Source organism: Heterocephalus glaber, unplaced genomic scaffold (genome assembly GCF_053883595.1).
Source record: "Heterocephalus glaber isolate CG9 unplaced genomic scaffold, H.glaber_assembly_v1.0 deba00001497, whole genome shotgun sequence".
In the NCBI taxonomy this organism is placed as follows: domain Eukaryota; kingdom Metazoa; phylum Chordata; class Mammalia; order Rodentia; family Bathyergidae; genus Heterocephalus; species Heterocephalus glaber.
Window position 1 is genome coordinate 42,244,778 of NW_028258320.1, and position 22,964 is coordinate 42,267,741.

Genomic DNA, 22,964 nt, shown 5'->3' on the forward strand with positions numbered 1-22,964 from the left:
ATTTTTGGAGAATGGAAGGCTTGTGGACCTAGAATTAAATTAAAGTAATCCTGAAATCTGTACGTGTGTTTTTCCTCTGCAGATAACCTCTGGTTAATATTTATTCTTATGAGTAACTGTATCATGACTATTAAGCAGAGAAACACCATGTATTGATTGATACTTGAAAACTTGAGGAGTGAAGTCTTGTTTTAAAGTTGACAATTCCTTAATCCAGGCTATTTTCCAATTTAAAGCTAACCCTAATTCTTTTCAAGTTGCTCACAGTCTAAACTAAACATGTCCTTAAGAATCAAGAGCATGTTAACTGGAAGAGGTACAGTATTCTCAGGATGCAAGTTGGCATTAGCATTTCTAAAGTGCCCTATTATAGACTGCCAGTGAATATTTACAAATTCTTCCTACAATCCAGGCATTTTTTTATTTGTTTGTCTTTTGGCTATTTCATGTTGAAGCGGCATGTATGACCTTTACAGCACAGCTCCTGTCTTGTTTTTTAACTCTTTTTATCAGGAGATTCAACTTGAAAACGGTTATCATTTAGCAGAAAGACAAACAGAAAAGCACATTTTTGTAAGCAAAACGTTAATGATTGGAAGAATTGCCCTAATTTCACCATGACAGTGTGTGATTAATCCCCTGGGTCGTGTACTTATACTTTAAGTTATTCAGTTTGTTGCTCTTTGATATTCAGAAACCTTGCTAACTTAATAGGATATTGATTTTGTTGGATGATGTACTTTGACTCTTTAAACAACATCACTTTTAGGGATGACTAGCCTGTTGTGTAGTATTTTATTTAGAGAACTATTGCATAAGGTTTCTTTTTCTTACTTTTTATGGTTTTCTCAGGGTGAAAGCTGATAAGACATCTTGTGGGAAAAGAGGAAACCATCTCTGATAGTGAAAGTACCTATTCTCTTTCAACATTTCTGACAAACTTAGTGTTTGTGGTTTTATTACTGTGAATATTCATCTTAGTTAAATGGGGGGAGGGCAGGAATTCAAGCAAACTTGAATATTTGGACTTGGGAGGAAAATGCACTTTGCTGGGGACAGAGTGCACCAAAATTCCCATTTCACTTAAAAGGTCATCCTTTTACTTTTCTTTAAAATCTAATAACAGTCTTTTAAATCTTTGATCAGAAGTGATAGTTATGTGACTAACGGTAACATGGGACAGAATATGGAAAACTAGCCACCCAGGATGTTTCTAAATGGCTAGTGTGGTATCTTGTGGTCAAAATATTCACACGTTGTGTTAACAGTTACTTTTCATCCCATTGAGTTTCATGAAATCCCAGCTGGATTCTCTGTGTCTAATCTAATTTTGTCCCTTGATATATTTTTTTGATATTGTTGTTAAACCCTGATGACAAACACTTCGTAGATTCCTCCCACCCACCAAAGTATTAGCTCCAAGGTCTACAGAATAGCAGCTACTCCTTCAGATGTGGCTTTAGGAAGCCCTGTCTCTACGGAATTTATACTGTGGTGGATAAGAACAGAGATGGCACTAGGGCAGGTGAAGTCCTCTGCACCTCCTTTGCTGGTTGAGGGCCTCCCCTGGAGTGGCATTAATACCTGGCACCCAATGGGTGCCAAATGTTAGCCAGAAAAGCTAGAAAGCACCAGTGAGTCTCTTCTTTTGAGATAGCTCTTTGATTCAGTTGCAGGGGGGAAACCTTCAGAAGTCAGATGTACACAAATCTCCTTAGACAATGGAGAGGGCTGCTGGAAGGAGACTTTGGAGTTGGCAAAGGCATTTCCTGTCTGTGGAGGATCTTGACTTTGGAGCATCCGGGTCGCAACAAGGTTTTTGAGGCCAACCAACACCTTCCTGTGTAGCTGGTTTAAAAAAGAAGAAGGAGAAAAAGAAGAAAAAAATTTTATTATCAGTTTCAAGGGAGAAAGGCAATGACGTCACTTAATACTTTAAAATTTTTGTTTAATGCATATTTTCTAACCAGTTTTTGGAGTTTTTTAATCTGAAAAGGGAGGTTGGTATTACTGAAAAATCTTTTTTTATATTTATTTTTATTAGTACGTGTTTATTTGCACATAATGATCACGTTCATTGTGAAGAGTTGTTACACGTACATAACAGATCTTAATTTTTTTATGTTCCCCTTTGCTCCCCTCTCCGGCTTCCCTCCATGAAAAATCATACAAATTAAAAACCTCACTTCCTGAAAACATATCTCAGATGAATAAGTACAGGAAAGAGTCAATGATAAAGGGTTCCTTTCCATGTTCATAAACACTTGTAGGAAGAGAATGTCTGTTGAGTTTGTTTCAATTTTGTTTATATTTTTCTTTTATAGTTTAATTATGTCCTTCCATCCTTCCTCTTTTCTCCACTTTTTTTTCTTCTTTTTATTCATACCACCCCCCTATTCTTTATCCTCATTTAATTTATTTTCTCAAAAGAATAGAAAATGACTAATTGTTCTTCATTAGATATTACTGTTAGGGCCAACATGCAGAAATGTTTATGCAGAAGTGTTCAGCTTTCAGCTGAAGTGAGAATCTTGTCTGCAGGAGATGTGGCTGGAGTCCTAACATACTGCTCCTATCCCTCGAGGAACAGTCCTTTAGCTTTTTGGAGGGACCAAAATAAGTGATGATAATGACATTATGACAATCCCAGTGTTCTAGAGCCCAGATACTTGGTAGCACTAGGGGTGTAAAGGAGTTGCAGAGAGATATTGCAAGGAAAGGCAGGCACAAGGTGCTGTGGTGGAATCTGCAAGAGCTCCTCATGCAGAGAAGAGGAAATAGAATGCTGCTTTTGAAGAGGGATAGTCATGTCCTCATGCTAGAAGTTGAAAGGGGCATGGAATTTTCAAAAGTTTTTGGATGGCAGAAGTCTGGGTAAAGGATTCTGGACCTATATTCTCCCCTTCTGCCCATGTAGGTCTCTTTGCCATGCTTTACTTTTGTGTTTGGAAGTTTCCTCTGTCTGGAACCCTCTTTCTTTGAATAACCTAATGACTCTCTATCTCCTCTCCCTCAGGCTTGGCCTTCCCTAGCCATCCTATTTACAATCATCAACACCTATTCCTTGTCCTTTCCCATAATTACTGTTTCTCTATTTACTTATTACACTTGGATCTAATATTTTTACTGATTTATTATGTATCTCTCTTCAGTGCTATGATAGTGCCCTGAAGTAGATATTTTTGTCTGCCTTATTCAGGGCTGTATATCTCCAGCCTGATGCAAAATAGGTTCTAGGTAACTTTGTATGAAACAAATGAACATATATACATATATGTAAAGTGGGTTTTTGTTGTTATTTCTTGTTTGTTTCTTTGACTGAGGATTGAACCCAGGGCCTTCACACTGAGCTACACTCTCAGGCCTTTAAAAACTGTTTTAAATTTTGAGACAGGGTCTCACCAAGTTGCTAAATTGCCCAGGCTGGGCTTGAATTTGCAATCTTCCTGCCTTAGTTTGCCAGAATACTGGGATTACAGACACCGCCACAGCACCTGGCTATATAAATTCTTTACATGCTTTATTTAATACTTGAAACAAGCCTACAAGGTAGATCCTTTTATCAGCCCCATTTTCTAGATAAGGAAACTGTCACCAAGAAGTTAAACTCAAGACCTCAATTACTATATGCAGCCAATGCTGTAATGAGAGCTTCCTCTTTTAATGTGTTGCACTCCTGAAAAGGCATCAAGTCAGGTCTTATTCTAACTGTGAGAAGAGAACTGAGGGGTTTTTTTCATCTTACTTAGTTTTTTTCCTTAGTTCAAGTATAGCATTAAATCTGGAAGGGATTACAATAGAATGTACAGGATAGACAATTTTGGTGAACATAGCATGTTATTCTATTATCCTGGGAAAATGAGCCAATTGGGGCACCATTTCTCTCTGATTTTCTGGGGGAAGTGAACATAATAAAATACACTTTAAAACTTTCAAAGCATTAAAGAGTCTGCTTCTGGTTTTTGTTACTTTCCCAACATATAAACTGCTTAATATCATACTTATTTTGTCGGACACATTGATGTGTATTCCAAAAAAAACTGAACATACCAGTGTGGTGGCTTATTACTGTCACCAGCATCTAGCACTGTGGCACGCAGTAAGCTGTAATAAATATTATACTACAGAATTAAAGTGAAGGCTGCGTACCCTCCCCTAAAGAGAGAAGAGAGATTTTCTTCCCTCCCCAAGTCCTGCATCCTCATTACATTTCCTTTCCTCGGCCACACAGAAACATGGCTTTCCTAGATGACTTCAGGAGTACGGAAGAAATCATAGTAAGTAGTGGTTTCAAGGGCTGGAGAAAGAGTCTGTGCCAGACAGGGGCCACCAGTGAGGAAGGATAGGTTTTGTCTGTTTAAACTTAAACAAGCACTAAAAGATGTTCTCCCCCACCCCCACTCTTACTGGCACACATTTGAAGAGGAAGTGCTTCTGTGGTTTTTATTGACTATCTTTCCCTTCAGACTTGGCAATTTCATTCAATGTCCAATTCACACTTCTCAATTTCAATCAAGAGTTTTATTTAAAATATACCAGAAAGTGACACCTTTTGGGGTAGCCTGTTATTATTTTTAATCAGCATCATCCTTTAAGCAAATGGAAGCAGGAAACCCAAATCATTTTTAAATGATTTCTGAAAGTATTTCACGGATTGCAAAGTGTGTTTGTGTCACACACTGGTTCAAAGTTTTGGCTTTCTTAGCTGCTTATGGAATCTGCATTATGACAGACTTTCCATTAATTGTAAATTAGACCAGACTAATTCAATAAATGTTTAAAAAATGTCCCCTGAGTACAGGTTGAGACATCCAGAGGAAGTGGTTTCTTAGACACCTGCCTCCAATATATTGACTTGATGGTACGTAGGTGGAAGGGCGTGAGATAGTTATGATGATGTATGGTGCTGTTGATTAGTTAATTGAAGGTGAAATTTTTAGCTTCACCAAGCAATTACCTGATCTCATTAAGGTCTTTAAAATCACCTAAATACCATTTTTCCAGAAGCAGCTGCCCCTTGTTTAGATGTTATTTCAGGCATTAAGAAATAGACAGTACTAATGGTGACCAGAGAATTTAAGCATGCAATTCCTGGTATATATATTATTTAGTATTACTCATCCTGTCTGAACATGATGCACTAAAATACATTTACATTTGCATATACTTTACTTTTCAGAAAGTTTTTTTAAAAATACTATATTTGTAAAATATACATTTTAAACAATGAAATCGTTTCTTGGTTTGCTTTGTTTTGTTTTGAGACAGGATCTCGATAAGTGGTCCACGCTGACCTTGAACTCACCGTGTGCCCCAGGTTGGCCTCGAACTCATGGTGATCCTCCTGCCTCAGCCTCCTTAGTGCTGGGTTTACAGGCTCGTGTGCAGCCATGCCTGGCTTGAAATCATTTCTAAAATATGGACTTGTTTTTTTTGTTTTCCTCCATTAACTTTATTGGTACATTTTAGGTATAAAATACAGTTACATTCATCATTAGGATCTTATGCCATTACATGAGTCTCTTGGTTCTTATTTTTTTCCCCCTTCCCTTGCCCTCCCTTCACCCCCTCCACCCTTCCCTATTTGCAAAGACCTTGTTTCCATTTTCTTTTCACTGCCTTGATTACGGTAGCTTTAGAAGAAGTCTTAAAATGGGGTGCTAAACGTCTTCCAACACTGTTTTTGTTTTTGTTTTTGGCTTTTCTGGGTCCTTTGTACTCCTACATAACTTTTAAATTTCAATATCCAGTTCTTCATTTATAGCAAGTATACACAGACCTGAATTTTTATATATACCTTGTGTTTTCTAATCCTGCTAAATTCAAGTACAAGTTCTAGGGGCTCCTAGAGATTTCTTAGTATTTTCTCTGTAGATGATCATTTCATCTACATATAAAGATTTTACTTCTGCCCTGCCAATCCTATCCTAATTGTGTCATTTTATTGCCAGACTATTTTGGTTTAGACCTATGTTTCAAAGTCTAATGGACAGATAGGCATATATGCCCTTGTTCCCCACTTTAGGGAGAAAGCATTGTATCGTCTCCATTCATAGAAGGAATTTTTGTTGAAAGTATGGAGTACATGTCTTTGATCTGCTGAGAAGGTTCTGTTCTACTTCTAGTCTCCTGATAGCTTTTACCATGAACAGCTGTAGAATTTAGTCCATACTTTTTCTCCAACTAGTGACAGGATCATATGGTTTTCTCCTTTCCTCTGTTAAAATGATGACTTTGGGGGGTGGATCTTCCAATGCTGAACCAACACTGCCATCCCTATAATAAAACCACTTTCTACATCCTGCCAGATCTGACTTCTAATAGTTTGTTTTGTTAAACAAATTTCTATCTATATTCATACTTTTTTCTTCTATTATCTTTATCCAGTTTTAGGATTAGCACAATGTTGAGTTCCTAAAATGAGGGGAGAAGTGTTCCTTCTTTTTTCTGCTTTAAATGTTTGTTATAATTTATCAGTTAAAATGTTTATGAGCCTGCTGTTGTTATATAGGTAGGTTTTCAAGCTAGGAATATACTTTCTTTAATAGGTGCTATTCAAATTTTATATTTCCTCCAGAGTTAGTTTCATTAATTTGTCTTCTTCTAAGCTACTTCTTAGAAGTTGTCAAATTTATTTCAAAAAAGATTTTTGTAATATGCTTTCTATATCCTTTTAAATTCTGTAAAATCTGTGGTAATGTCTCCTAGATCTTAATATAGTAATTCAAAAAATGTATATCTGATATTGTGTAACAGGAAGAAAAGGTCTAAAAGAGCAGGGGAATTGGGAGGGGTAGGGGAAGGGAAAAAAGGGAAAGGAAAAAATATGAGAAGAGGAAAAAAAATGGACTTGTTGATTTTATTTTTATTATTAAGGAAACTTTACTAAGGTATAACACACCAAATATATACAAATGATAGGTGTAGAGGTTAGAAAATGAATACAGCATGTAGTTGGAATTCATATAACAAAAAATTACTAGGTCCCTAGAAGTTCCCTTATTGTCCCCCTCTAACTCACCTATACCCTCACCTCCACCCCCAAGGGGCAACACTGTCCTGATTCCAGATGATGTAGATTCATTTGCTGATTTTTGAACATCATAAAAATGAGATTACACAATATTTTCTTTTGTTTCCCATTTCTTTAGTTTTTTGTTAGTAAAATTTGTTAATGTTATCATATGTAGTTCTTTGTTCACCCTTAAATACTATATAGTAGTCCGTTATGTGATTTTCATGCTACTTTTTTTTCCCAGTGTTGAGGATTGAACACAGGGCTTTCAGCAGGCTAGGCAAGTACTTTACCACTGAGCTACCTACAGCCGCAGCCCCAGCCCCCTTGTGCTACTTTAAATATTATATCTAAATATAAAAATCGTATCATAAAATTTACAAGTAATGATGCTCACATTTTCTAACTATTTTTCAAAAGACATGATCCATGTGTTGTTCTGAGTCTCCTAGGTACACAGAAGGAAGGAAAGCAAAAAGGCATACATCTGGTTGTCAATAAACAGATTAATGCAACCTTTTACATATTACAAGGGGTGAAATACCAGTTACTTAGCTATTGGTTATTTTTTCCCACTCAGGTAGGAGATATATATACACACACACATATCTTCTTAAGACAACTCTCTGCAATTCACTTGTTCATTTTATTATCCATCATTATTCATGATAAAAAAACCTAAGGAGTTAAGTAAAAAAATCTCAAAATTATTTAAACTCTGGACATGGGTCTCTCTGTAGTTATAGTATTTTAGTTGAGTATTTTTAGGAATTTATTTTGCATTCCATTCTACTTTTATTTTTTGGTTGCTTTGCAGTTTATAATTACAAAGCTGCTATGGAAAAGTGGCCCGCACTTTCTTCTTGGGTTTGCTGTTAAGCAGCATTGTGACTTTGGACATGTCATTTATCCTGTTTCCTCATCCTAAAATAAAGGGCTTGGGTTTGATCAACATTTTTAAAAAAACACGTGAGCAAAATGTTTTATTTGTTGATCTAACTCTATTGATCTATCTAAAATAATTTTAACTTTTTAATTTTCTTAAAATTTTTTTTGTGTTATGACAGCCATACATTCTCAATGTAGGATATTTGAGAAATAAAGAAAAATGTGTAGAAGAAAATAACAAATTATCCATAATCCTAACAGGGATTAAACTTTATAGATGTGTTCAGACATTTCCTTTAGTTGTTTTTCCCTTGTGTTTATACATATAGTACTTTAGAATTTTGACATTTGAATCTTAACATTACTTTTGAGTAGGTAATAATTAATGTAATTAATATGTAATAATAGAAGTGTAAATAATAGGAAAATCAACAGAGTAAAAACAAAGTGTCCGTATCCCCTAGCCATCAGGCTCCCCATCAGAGGCCATTTCTTGTTGCTGTCCTTGGTAGTCTCCCTCCAGCAGTGGTCTCTACATCCACGTACACCAGCACAGTGCCAAATATTTCATTCATTTCTACATCTTGCTTTTTTTTATTGAGCAATAGATCTTAAAACTTTTACCTATCAGTATAGTTAGAACTTTTCTTTCTCTGCCTCCGTCTTTTTTGGCGGGGGGGGCCTGAGTTATATTTTATGTCTGAATTTCGCTAATTTGATGTACATTTTGGTTGTTTGCAGCCTTGTGCTATTCCAAGCAATGCTGCAATAAATATCTTGTAACCTGTGTATGGTGGCAATGCCTGTAATCCCAGCACTCAGGAGGCTGAGGCAGGAGGCTGAGGCAGGAGGCTGAGGCAGGAGGATTCCCATAAGTTCAAGGCCAGCCTGGACTATATAGTGATTTCAGGACCAGTATAAACTATATAGGGAGACCTTTTCTCAACCCCCCACCCAAAATAAAAAATAATACCTTGTATGTCTCTCATTTCTTTCTTTCTTTTCTTTTTTTTTCCAGTACTGGGGATTGAACCCAGGACCTTATTTGGAAGGCAGGTGCAGTACCACTGAGGTAAATCTCAGGCCCATTATATGTCTTTCATTTCTGCTCTGGCATATTTAGAACAAATCCCTAGAAGTAGAATTGAAGTATAATAAATGCATTTTTAATCTAAATAGATATTACCAATTTAGTTGCTATATTTTATCATAATTTAGATTATACTAAACATAGTTTTATTCCTTGTTTTAAGTATTTAATATTTTATGTAAATATAAATATTTTGTTTTATAAACACCATTTTAATGATTGCCTGATGTGTTCTTATGTAGTGATGCAGTAAATTCTTTTTTCTTTGTTGGGTTGTTAGATATTTATGTATGTATGTATGTATGTATGTATGTATGTATTTGTTTATTTTGTGGTGCTAGGGATTGCACCTAGGTCTTCTTCTGTGCTAGGCAACCCCTCTCCCACTGAGCTACACCGTCAGTTTTGTTATTATAACATTTTCTAACATGAGCACAATTGCTATCACTTCAGTGATTCATTGAGCCACAGGGATGAATATTTGAAAACACTGAAATTTCCTGGGAAAGTTCTGCCATATTATATCAGTGGAACACTGGGCTCATTTCCAGCATCACTCCACCATTGGAAAATGTGATTTTTCTAGTTGAATAGTAATGAACGACATATTTGTTTTATATTCCATGCTTTTTAAAAAAATTAACTTTATTGGTACATTTTAGGTATACATTATGATCACATTCATCATTGGAGATTTGTACTTGTACATGATATATCTTAGTCTATGTCTTTTATTATAACCAAAGTTGAATTATTATATGTGCTGCCGAAGTGAGCACTTATAATAATTTTTTTTTTTTGAACTGGGGATCGAACTCAGGACCTTGCGCTTGTGAGGCTGTGGTACCACTGAGCTAAATCCCTAGCCCCAAAGTTGAATTATTTCACACACCAAATCAATTTTCTTTTTCTTCTTTAGCATATTGGCTTTCATGTCTTTGCCCCTTTCTTATGCATTTATTTGAACTCTTTTGGTTGGGGAATATGATGAACTTTTGCCTTCCAATTATTGCAAAATGTTTCATAGTTATTAGAAATGCATTTATGCTTTTAATGTGGAAAAACAGGTAATAGATGTAGTCAAATGTAACAAGGTCCCCTTTATGATTTCTTCTATTTTTGTTAAAGTTAGACAAATAGATGAACTTGCATCATTTAGAGAGCAAATGAACATGCCTGCATAAAAAATCTTCCCCAAGACTTTTTCTTTCTTCTCCTTCCTCATCCTCATTTTTCATTTAATGCTTAAATTGCTTGCTAGTTATTTTGCTCTACAGTATCAAGTGAGGAACCCCACTTTTCCCCTCAAATATTGAACCAAATGTCCTATTTGTTCTATACTCATTTCTTTTTAGTCTTTTTCCTATATTAAATGTCTAAAAACACATTGGTTTCTGGACTAATTACAGTGATCTTATAATTGTTTTCTGTAGCTTGTACTATATCTGTGGCCCAGCTGGGACTAGAATTTACTTTTTGCATCAGAAGGATAAGAGCTTCAGCTCTTCCTTACACAGATTTTCCTTCTTCTAAGGTGTGGGCTGGCTTTTAAAATAGATAACAACTAGCATTGGCATTGGATTGTCCTGTTCACGACTCTGGTGCTATGGATGAATGGACTGTCAGACATACAAAGCACCAAACTTAACAGGCATAGAACTTAGAAAGCCTTATGTGTGTCACTGACTGAATCTTTTAACATGTGGGAGCAAGTCTTGCCCTCCAGTCCGTTCATATTTTAAATTTAGCTACTTCAGTATTGTATTAGAAAAAAACTTAGATTAAAAATATAAAGCCAGGCGTGATGCCACATGCCTGTAATTCCAGTACTCTGAGAGACTGAGGCAGGAGGATCACACTTTCAAGTCCAGTCTGGGCAGTTTAGTGAAAATCTTTTTCAAGAAAAAATAAGGCAAAGGCTGGGGAAAAAATAACTAACACTTACTTAAGCCTTGTATTTTTTCTAAATCTTTATAAATGTCATCATAATTCATGCTCATTCAACTTAAAAAATTTGTTAAGGAAAAATTTATTTGACAAGATTAAGCTTTTTTTAAAGTGTTTTTTTTAGTTTTGTTTTGTTTTTGAGACAAGTTCTCACTATGCAGTCCAGCCTGGTCTTGAACTCACTATGCAGCCAAGGCTGGACTCAAACTCGCAATGATCCTCCTACCTCAGCCTCCCAAGTGCTGGGATTATAGGCATGCACCACTATGCCCAGCTAAGATTAAACATTTTTTTCCTTAAATTCTTTTATTGGTACATTTTAGGTAAACAATACATTTACATTTATCACTGGGTGCTTGTACCTGTACATGATGTATCTTAGTTCTTATTTTGTTCCCCATTACCTGTGCACCTTAAACATTTTTAAAGTGAACAGTCCAGTGGCATTTAGTACATTCACAACATTGTGTAAACCATCACCTTTATCTAATTTGAAAGCATTTTCATCACTCTGAAATAAAACCCATTAAGTAGTCACTTTCCATTCTGTGTTTCCTCCAGTCCCTGGCCACTACCAACCTGCTTTCTGTCTCTCTAGATTTACCTATATTGGATGTTTCACATAAATGGAATACTACAATATGTGATTTTTGTGTGTAGTTTTTAATACATTACCATAATATTTCAAGGTTCATCCAAGTTGTAGCATATATCAGTGCTTCATTCTTTTTTATAGCTGGATAATATTCTATTGTATGTGCATACTTAAAATTTGTGTATCCATTCCTCAGTTGATGGGCATTTTGGTTGTTTCTACATTTTAACTACTGTGAATAGGGTTGCTATGAACTTGCATGAGTAAATATTTGTGTATTTTTTTGTTTTTTTGTTTTTGGTGTTTTTTTTGGTGCCAGGGATCGAACTCGGGTCCTTGCGCTTGCACAGCAGGCAGCGAAACCACTGAGCTCAATCCCTGGCCCTATTTGTGTATTTGTTTTAAATTCTTTTGGGTATATACTGGAGAGTGGGATTATTAGGTCATATGGTAATTCTGTATTTAACTTTTTGAAGAACTGCCAAACTGTTGTCCATTGTAGCTGCACTATTTTACATTTCCCAAAGCAAAGTAAAAGGATTCCAATTTCCCCACCTTCACCAGTGATTATTTTCCATTTCTTTAAAACTTCATAGATGGGCCAGGGATGTCGCTCAGTGGCATAGAGCCTACCTGGCAAGCACAAGGCCCTGAGTTTGATTCCCACTACCAAGAAGAGAAAAGAGAAGAGAAGAGAAGAGAAGAGAAGAGAAGAGAAGAGAAGAGAAGAACCAAAACTTCATAGGTATGGCTGTATAAGTGATATCTCATTTTTGATTTGCATTTCCCTAGTGACTAAAATGTTCAGCATCTTCAATGTGCTTATTTGAAATTTGTGTATCTTCCTTGGAGAAATGTCTTTTGCCAATTTAAAAATTGAGTTGTCTTTTGTTGAGTTGTAAGAGTTCTCTGTATATGCTGGATACCATGCCGTATATTACACAACATAATTTGCAAAGATTTTCTCCCACTTTCTAGATTGTCTTTTCACTTTCTAAATAATGTTTTTTGTTTTGTTTTGTTTTTGGTACCGGGGATAGAACTCGGGTCCTTGTGCTTGCACAGCAGGCGGTGAAACCACTGAGCTAAATCCCTGGCCCCTAAATAATGTTTTTTGATGCACAAGTTTTTAGTTTTGATGAAGTTCAATCTATTTTTCTTTTGTTGTTCATGCTTTTGGCGTCATATCTAAGAATCCATTGACAAATCTAAGTTCATAGAGAATTACTCCTATGATTTGTTCCAAAAGTTTTATGATTTTATATCTTCTATTTAAGTTGTAGATCTGTTTTGAGTTAATTTTTGGGTATGTTATGAGATAAGGATCCAACTTCATTTTTTTACACTCAAATATCCAGTTGTTCCAGCATCACTTACAAAGATTATTCTTTTTCCATTGAAAGCATCTGGCACACTTGTTGGAGATCAATTAGTCATAAATGTATGGTTTATTTCTGGACTTTCAGTTCTAAGTTCATCGGTCCAAATGTCTATTCTTATAGTACCATATGGTTTTGGCTACTATAGTTCTGTAGTAAGTTTTGAATTCGGGAAGTGTGGGTCTTTCATCTTTGTTCTTCTTTCTCTTTTTCTTTTTTTGGCTATACTAGAATTGAGTCCAGTGCCTTCACATGCTATGTAAGTATTCTGCCATTGAGCTGCATCCCCCGCCTTGTTCTTTTTCAAGACTGTTTTGGCTAAGGGCTTAAGATATGCCAAATTCTACCATAAACCTTAGTATACATTCTGCTATATAATGTGTGTGATTAAATTATATTATATAATTTCTGTGATGATTATATAACAAGGCTATGCAATTTTGTTCTGAATTATATAATTCTATAATGTAAATACTGGTACCTGAACTTAAAAAATTAAACAATTTGTCCAGGGTTACAAATTTGGTTGTAAGTCTAGGATTAAAACCAAGATTATCCAACTCCTACATCCACTTTCTTTCTTTTTTTTTTGGTACCAGGGATTGAACTTGGGTCCTTGTGCTTGCAAGGCAGGCAGTGGAACCACTGAGCTAAATCCCCTGCCCTGTGTCCACTTTCTTAAGAATTATGAATACTGTCTGTCAAAAGAAAGGATTACTGAAGCTTAATAATGTTGTTTACTTTAGGTTTACAAAAGGTTAGGTAAACAAAAAGGTTGAAAATCTGTTTGTACTAGTGAACATTTCTTAATTGGTAACCCACTGGCTGATAAATGTACTGAAACTCATTTTTCTTTTCACATTTAAAACTTCATTTTTGTGAGGCTTGTGACTGCTCAGATAGTTTTGCATCCTCCTCTGCCTTCCTCTTTTTGTGATCTTATTTCTTCAGATGGATGTTTTGAGGTTATTATCTATTTTGAGAAAATTACACAAATCTGATTTATTATCACAACAACTCAAAAGTGGTTCCTGTTGAAGTCCTCTGCCTTGTCAATACCAAGAGCTCCCATCGTCTTTCACTAGGTGGGAAACTACTGAGTGTGGGTGATATTTAGAAGGTGTTTTGAATTAAATTGTAGTTGAGAAAGTCTCATTCTCCTTAGATGGATAAAATCTATATACAACAAAGATTTTTCAATCTTAAGTGTGCAAGACATTAAATGCAACAACACAATATTTATATCATATCAGCAACTATTTCTAAATCCTTGATGTAGTTTCTATTTATTTATGATTTACACATAGTAAAATTCTTTCTTTGCTGTACAGTTCTGTAAGTTTTGACAAGTGCATGAGGTTCTGTAACCACCACCACACCTTGGAGGCAGAACAATTCAAGCACTCCAAGAAATTCCCTCTTTGTGCCGCCCCTTTGTAGTCAACCTCTCTTCTCAGCCCCATCCCTAGTAACCACTTGTTTGTTCTATCTCTCTATAGTCTTGCCTTTTTCAGAATGTCATATAAATAGAACCATGCAGTGTGAAGATTTTTGCATGTGTTTTTTTCACTTAGTATAATGCATTTCATTTGAGATTCATCTGTGTTCTTATGACTGTCAGCAGTTAATTCCTTTTATTCCTGAGTATATTTCATAATATGGATACACTACAGTTTGTTTTGTCTATTTTTCACTTGAAGGATATTTGGATTGTTTCCAGATTTTCGTGATTACAAAGAAAGCTGTTTAAAACAGCTCATGTAAAGTTTTTGTTTGTTCTGTTTTTGGTACTGGGGGGTTGAACCCAGGGCTTTGTACTGAGCTACATTCCCAGTCCTTTTCTTTATTTTTTACTTTGAGACAGTATCTTGCTAAGTTGATAAATTGCCCAGGCTGGACTCAAACTTGCAATCCTCCTGCCTCAGCTTCCCAGAGTGTTGAGATTACAGGTGTGCACCACCACAGCTGGCTTCATGTAAAGGATTTTGTGAGAGCATAACTTCCACTTTCTTTAGAAAGATATTTAGGAATAGGACTCCTGAGTTGTACAATAAATGTCAGTTTAATTAAATAAGAAACTGTCAAAATTTTCAGATTCCTAAAGCTGCCATAAATTACCACAAACCTGGTAAAAAAATTTTTTTTTAAAGACTGGGTCTTGCTATAAAGCCCAGGCTGGCCTGGAACTCACTATGATGCCCAGGCTGGCCTCGAACTTGAGGCAATCCTCCTGCCTTAGCTTCCCAAGTGCTGGGATCACAGACTTGCTCCACCACACCTGGCCAAACCTGGTAACTTACAACAACAGAAATTTATTGCCCCACAGTTCTGTAAGGTATAAGTCTGAAAACAGAGTATTGGAGAGTTATATTCTCTCTGAAGGTGCTAAGGGAGAATTCTTTTGTGCTTCTTTTAAGCTTCTGCTTGCTCTTGCAAATTGTTGGCTTTCCTTGGTTTGCAGGTATATTGCTCCAATTCCTGCCTCAGTTTTGCATGGCCTTCTCTCACCTGCCTCATCGTGCCGTCTTCTTTTAGGGACATAGGTTACTGGGTTTAGGGCCCATCTTATTCCAGTATAATGCTGTCTTAATTTAACTGCAAACGCTATTTCCAAATAAGTTCACATTTTGTGGTTTGGGATGGACAGGTGGACATAAATTTTAGTGGTGATTTAAATTTTATTTCACTTGATTTTATTTTTTTCTGTACAGTGCTAGGGAGGAACTCAGGGCCTTCACACTGAGCTGTAACCCCAGTTGTTTTTGTTTTGGCTTTTTTTTTGTATTAAATTCTTTTATTGGTACATTGTAGGTGTACAACACAATTACATTTCTCATTGGGAATTGTACCTTTACATAATGCACCTTGGTTCTTATTTGTTCCCCATTCCTAGCCCTCCCTTCACACCCTCCACCCTTCCCTATTTACAAAGGCTTTATTTCCATTTTTTCCATTTCTCAGCATTTTTCCTTTCCCTTCTTTCCTTTCCCCTGCCCCTCCCACTACCCCTACCCCTTTGGCCTTTTCTTCCTATTTTACATTATCGATTATTCATTCTAATCATTGGTACATTTTAGGTATACAATATAATGACATTCATCATTGGAAATTTGCAACTTTACATAGTCTCTCTTGGTTCTTATTTTTCACCCTTGCCCAACCCTCCCTCCAACCCCTCCATTCCTCCCTATTTACAAAGATTTTGTTCCTATTTTTCCATTTTCTCATATTAATCCCATTCCCTTCTATCCTTTCCCCTAGCCCTCTCACTTCCTTCCCCTTTGCCCCTTTTCTTCCTATTTCACATGACCTATTATACATTTAGTCCTTATTTACACTTTCAGTTTCTCACACCAGAGAAACTATTCAGTATTTACACATCTGTGTCCTATTTATTTCACTTAAGAGTATCACCTCAATGTGCATCCACTTAGCTATAAATGTCTCTAATTTCTCATTTTTTATGGCTGAGTAGTACTCCATTTTATGAAAAAACCACATTTTCTTGATCCAGTCTCCAGTTGATGGGCATTTGGGCTGTTTCCAAGTTTTAGCTATTACAAACTGTGCTGCTAGGAACATGGGTGCACATATATCACTGTGGTATGATTCTTTTAATTCTTTGGGGAAGATCCCCAGCAGTGGAATAGCGGGGTCAAATGGGACTTCCAGTCCTAGTTCTTTGAGGTTTCTCCATACTGACTTCCACAGTGGTTGCACCAGTCTACACTCCCACCAGCAGTGGAGAAGGGTTCCTCTTTCCCCCACAGCCCCACCAGCATTTGTTATTGGTTGATTTCATGATAGCAGCCATTCTTTCCGGAGTAAAGTGGAATCTCAGTGTTGTTTTCATTTGCATCTCTTGAATGACCAGTGATGTTGAACATTTTTTCATGTATTTATTTGCTATTTCTACTTCTTTATCTGAGAAATGTCTGTTCATTTCAGATGCCCATTTTTCGATTGGGTCTTTAAATGTGGGAAGTCTGATCTTTTTAAGTTCTTTATAGATTCGAGATAGTAGACCTTTGTCTGAGGAAGAGCAGGTGAAAATTTTTTCCCACATTGTGGGTTGTCTCTTCACACTGCTGGTGGTTTCTCTTGCTGTGCAGAAGCCTTTTATTAAGAAGAGATCCCACTTGTTGATTGTTTGTGCTAGTTCACAGGCAACTGAGGTTTTGTTCATAAAATCTTTTCCTACACCACTGTCTTCAAGGGTTCTACCTAACTTCTGTTCCAACTGGTTCAGAGTTTCTATTTTAATATTTAGATCTTTAATCCATTTTGATTTTAGTTTAGTGCATGGTGAGAGATACAGGTCTAGTTTTAATCTTTGGTAAGTTGAAGCCCAATTTTTCCAGCACCATTTATTAAAGAGGCTATCTTTCCTCCAGTGAGGGTGTTTGGCTCCTTTGTTGAAGATGAAATAGTTGAGTGTGTCTGGCATTGTTTCTGCATCTTCTAATCTGTTCCACTGGTCCTCAAGTCTGTTTCTTTGCCAGTACCATGCTGTTTTTATCACAGTAGCTTTGTAGTATAGTTGCAGGTTGGGGATTGTGATACCCTCTGCCATGTCTCTGTTACCTAGAATTGCTTTTGCTATTCTGGGTCTCTTCTTGTTCCAAATGAATTTTTGGATGGTTTTCTCGAGGTCTGTGAAGTATGCTGCTGGGATCTCAATTGGAATTGCATTAAATCTATATAGCAGTTTTGGAAGTATGGCCATTTTCACTATATTAATCCTTCCTACCCAGGAGCAGGGGATGTCTGTCCATTTTCTGATATCATCTTCAATCTCTCTTTTCAGAGTGCCATAGTTTTCAGAGAAGAGGTCTTTGATTTCTTTCGTTAGGATGATTCCTAGGTATTTCAGTTTTTTGGATGCTATTGTGAGAGGAATTGTTTGCCCTATTTCTGTCTCAGTGAGTCTGTTGCTGGTGTAGAGGAAAGCTATTGATTTTTGTGTGTTGACCTTGTATCCAGCTACTTGACTGAATTTGGTTATTAAGTCTAGAAGACTTTTGGTGGAGTTCTTGGGGTCTTCTATATAGAGTATCATGTCATCTGCAAATAATGACAATTTGACTTCTTCATTTCCTATCTTTATTCCTTTTATTTCTTTCTCTTGTCTAATTGCCGTGGCCAATGTTTCCAGAACTATATTGAACAACAGTGGTATTAGTGGACATCCTTGTCTTGTTCCTGTGAAGGATTTCAGTTTTTGACCATTTAGTATGATATTGGCTGTTGGTTTTTCATAGATGGCTTTTATCAGTTTGAGGTAAAGACCATCTATTCCAATTTTTTGTAGGGTTTTTATCATAAATGCATGTTGGATTTTGTCAAATGCTTTTTCTGCATCTATGGAGATAATCATATGGTTTTTGTCCTTGGCTCTATTGATATAGTGTATTACACTGATTGATTTGCGTATGTTGAACCATCCCTGCATCCCTGGGATGAATCCCACTTGATCAGGGTGTATGATCTTCTTGATGATCTTCTGCATTCTGTTTGCCATTATCTTATTAAGGATTTTTGCATCCATGTTCATTAGTGAGATTGGCCTATAGTTCTCTTTTTCAGTTGGGTCTTTCTCTGCTTTGGGGATCAAGGTGATGCTTGCTTCCAGGAATGAATTTGGGAGTATTGCTTCCCTTTCAATTTCATTGAAGAGTTTAAAGAGTAGTGGCAGCAGTTCCTCTCTAAATGTCTTGTAGAATTCAGCAGTGAAGCCATCAGGGCCCGGACTTTTCTTAGTTGCTAAGTTTTTAATTACATTTTCAATTTCATTGGTTGATATTGGGTTGTTCAGAATTTTTAGGTCTTCTTCGTTCAACTTTGGTAATTCATATGCATCTAGGAATCTGTCCATTTCTTCTGTGTTGTCCATCTTATTGGCGTATAGGTTCTGGAAGTAGGTATTGATGATCCTCTGGATTTCTGCTGGGTCTGTTGTCATTTCACCCTTTTCATTCCTAATTGCATGGATTTGGGCCTTTTCTTTCCTTTTTCTGACAAGGTTGGCTAAAGGTTTGTCAATTTTGTTTTCTTTCGAAGAACCAACTCTTGGCTTCATTGATTTTTTGTATCATTCTCTTAGTCTCCATTGCATTGATTTCTCCTCTGATCTTTACAATTTCCTCCCTTGTATGAGCTTTGGGGTTGTCCTGCTCTTCTTTTTCTAGAAGCTTGAGGTTCAGCATCAGGTTGTTTAATTGGGCTCATTCTGTTTTCCTAATATGCATATTCACTGCTATGAATTTCCCTCGTAAGACTGCTTTCATTGTGTCCCATAGATTCCGATATGTTGTATTGTCATTGTCATTTAATTGAAGGAACTTTCTGATTTCTTCTTTAATTTCCTCTGTGACCCATTGGTTATTCAGAAGTGTGTTGCTCGATTTCCACGTGTTTATGAAATTTTTTGAGTTTCTTTTGCTATGGATCTCCAATTTCATCGCACTATGGTCTGATAATATACAAGGGATAACTTCAATTCCTTTGCACTTACTTAAACATGTTCTATGTGTGAGTATGTGGTCTATTTTGGAGAATGACCCATGTGCAGCTGAGAAGAATGTGTATTCTGATTTTGTGGGGTGGAAGACTCTGTAAACATCTGTTAAGGTCATTTGTTCAAGAGTTCGATTGAGTTCTAGTATTTCATTACTTATTTTTAGTCTAGTTGATCTATCTATTTGTGACAGTGGGGTGTTGAGGTCCCCCACTACAATTGTATTAGTGCATATATGACTTTTCATGTCCGTTAGTATTTGTTTTATATAGTTGGGTGCACTAGTGTTTGGTGCATAGATATTTATGATTGTCATCTCTTCCTCTTGGATTCTTCCCTTTACAAGGATGTAGTGTCCTTCTTCATCTCTCTTCATCAGTGTGGGTTTGAAATCTACTTGATCTGCAAAGAGGATAGCTACTCCTGCTTTTTTTCGGGTTCCTGTTGCATGGAGTATTGTTTTCCACCCTTTAACTTTCAGTCTATGAGTTTCCTTTTGAATTAAGTGTGTTTCTTGTATGCAGCATATTGTTGGATTTTGCTTCTTGACCCATTCTGCCAGTCTGTTTCTTTTGATTGGTGAATGGAGACCATTAATGTTGATGGTTCTAACTGAAATGTATTGACTTGTCATTGCCATGACTTTTTCTTTTTGTTGGGCTCTCCCCCTTTACATTTAATTTCTTGTCATGCCAGATGGGTTCATTCTGCTTTGCTTCCTGGGGTTGTGATCCTCAATGTCTGTTCCTAGGGTATTGTGTAAAATTCCTTGGAGTGCTGGTTTGGTATTCACCAAGTTCCTAAGGTGCTCTTTGTCATGAAAGTATCTTATTTCTCCATCAATTTTGAAAGATAGTTTTGCAGGGTACATCAATGTGGGTTGGAGGCTGTTTTCTTTTAGGGCTTGGAATATGTCACTCCAAGCTCTTCTTGCCTTGATGGTTTGTGTTGAGAAGTCTGCTGTGATTCTGATGGGCTTTCCTTTGAATGTGATTTGTTTCTTTTCTCTGACTGCTTGGAGAACTTTGTTCTTCTGTTGTGTTTCTGGAATCTTAACAATTATATGCCTATGTGTAGATTATTTTTGATCAAGGCTATTTGGAGTCCTATATGCCTCACTTCTCTGTATGTCAAGCTCTTTTCCCATGCCTGGGAAGTTTTTTGCCATTATTTCTGTGAAGAGATTTTTTCATGTCATCTGCACTCTCTCCTATTTCTTCATTGAGCCCAATCAGTCTTATGTTATTCTTTTTTGCATCATCTAGCAGCTGCTGGATTGATTTCTCATGTTCCCTTATAATTTTGAAGTAATTTTTCTTTTCCTGGTCACTAATTGCAATCTTATCTTCTGTATCTGAAATTCTGTCCTCACATTGGCTCATTCTGCTGTGTAGACTTTCAATGGAGTTTTTCATGTCCTGGAAATCTATTTGCATCTGTTTTATGGATTCCATTTGTTTCTTATTTTGGGATTCCATCATGTTCCTGAGCTCCTTTCTAGATTTATTAATCATGTCTTGCACTAGGGGCACAATTTCTCCTGTTATCTGAGAAATTATTTCTGATTTCATTTTTTCCAGATCCCCTTTTGTTGCCAGTTCAGTGGGTCCAGGTGGTTGAGTATCAGAGTGTTCCATCTCATTTCCCTTTGGGGTTGCTGTAGATGATCTGGAAGTCTGGTTTTGAGACTTAGTTACGTGTTTTCTCATTTCGACTGGGCCAGGGGGCTGTTAGCGCCTGCACGGATTACCTCCTCTGAGCTGGGTGAGGTGGGCCAGGGGCCACGAGCAGCGGTAGGGATGGTGACCCAGAAGCCCTTTCCTGTGGGCTGGGAGCAGCGGGAGGGATGGTGGCCAGGAAGCCCCTTCCTCTGGACCAGGAGCAGTTTGTTTTGGCTTTTTGAGACAAGGTTTCATTAAGCTCCCCAGCCAAGACTCCATTGCATCCTCTCGTCTCAGTCACCCAGGGTTTTGGAGTTACAGGAGTGAGGAGGGTGCCGTTTCTCAACCCTCTGCAATAGGTTGTACTATACTGCATTCCTTTCCCACCAGCTGTGTCTCAGAGTTCTGGTTCCTCCCAATCTTCACAAGCACTTGTTATTGTCAGGTTTTAAATTTTAATTTTTAAGACATTCCAGCAGCTGACTGATTGGTGCATCAAGTGGTTTGGGGCTGCATTTGTGTGACTTATAATGTGAAGCATCTTTTTGTATACAAGTGGCACCTCCGTTCATGAACTTAATTCTCTCCATGAGTCTGGTCCCAAACTGCACTGGAGAAGAACTGAGTCAAATTTCCTCATAAGGTCAGCATTGAACCGAGCCATTGAATTTGATTTGGTTCTCATCTAGTTCGATTTGTGACAGAATCATAGAAAGGATTAATTTCTTGAATTGAGGCACCACTGTACTTATTTGCCATTTGTAGATCTTTGGTGAAGTTCATGTTCAAATATTTTGCCTGTTTTAAGGGGGAGGGAGAGGTTGTCTTCTTGTTTTTGAGTTTTGAAAAATGCTTTTTATGTTGTCTGGGCATAAATTGTTTGTTAGATACATGATTTGTAAATATTTTCACCCAGTTTATGGCTTATCTTTTCATTGTCTTGACTTTTGTTTCTTGTTTTTTGAGGCAAAGTCTTGCTATACAGTCAAGGCCAGTTTTGAACTCAATGTGAAGACCAGGCTGTCCTTGAACATTGTAGCTCAGAGATGGAACATGATGGTTGGCCAGGCATTAGTCATGACCCCAGTCCTAAAGATGGGCATGGTGGAATGTCAGCCCCACATGAATCACATGGATTGCTAGTGAATAAGTGACTTCCTAGAAGACAACAGAATAAAAAGAATTGAGGTGACAGAGATTTAGCTCAGTGGTGCCATGCCTGCCTTGCAAGCAGAAGGTCCTGAGTTTGATCCCTGGTACAAAAAAAAAAAAAGAATGGTGCGCTTGTCAGGTAAAAACAACAAATTTCCAGGGCTGGGGATTTAGCTCAGTGGTTCCACTGCCTGCCCCAAAAGCGCAAGGTCCTCAGTTCAATCCCCAGTACCAAAACAAAACAAAACAAAACAAAAAACCCAAAAAATTTCTGCCACAAGTGGGAAAGTGTCTCTTTCTGCTCTTGGTCAGCTGCTCTTTGTCAGTTTCCAACAACTGCTGGAATTGAAGCAGCAGCTTCCTATTGATAGCTTTCCATGAGCCATGCACTGTGCCAAGTGTTTTATGACTCTAATTTTCCCAATAATCCTCTGGAGAAGTTATTTTTACTCTTTTCCTTAATTTGGGGGGGGGGGAACTAAAACTTGGATCCTGGATCCCAGGCCAGATCTTCTGACTTCAGTGCCTACCCCAGTAACCACTCTTATTTCTTCCCAGTCACCCAGCCAGCCCATCCTCCTGTCCTTCAATCTGACCCTTTCATTAACATAGATAAGTTCATGGTATATGTGTGTGTGGGTGGTCAGCATTTCAACCCTTCCTCCAGTAGCAGACAACCTCAGTCTCCTACTAAGTTCTGGATTGAGAGCCCAGGCAGAT

The 22,964-nt window shown here is 37.2% G+C and overlaps 1 long non-coding RNA gene across 1 annotated transcript; it reads left to right on the top strand.

The window, feature by feature from the left end:
- The first annotated feature begins 8,921 nt into the window (after positions 1–8,921).
- On the top strand, positions 8,922–13,173 carry LOC147825654 (uncharacterized). The gene is made up of 3 exons (XR_015440210.1): positions 8,922–8,975; positions 12,132–12,280; positions 13,146–13,173. It is a non-coding gene; the product is annotated as an uncharacterized LOC147825654 (long non-coding RNA).
- Positions 13,174–22,964: the final 9,791 nt, after the last annotated feature.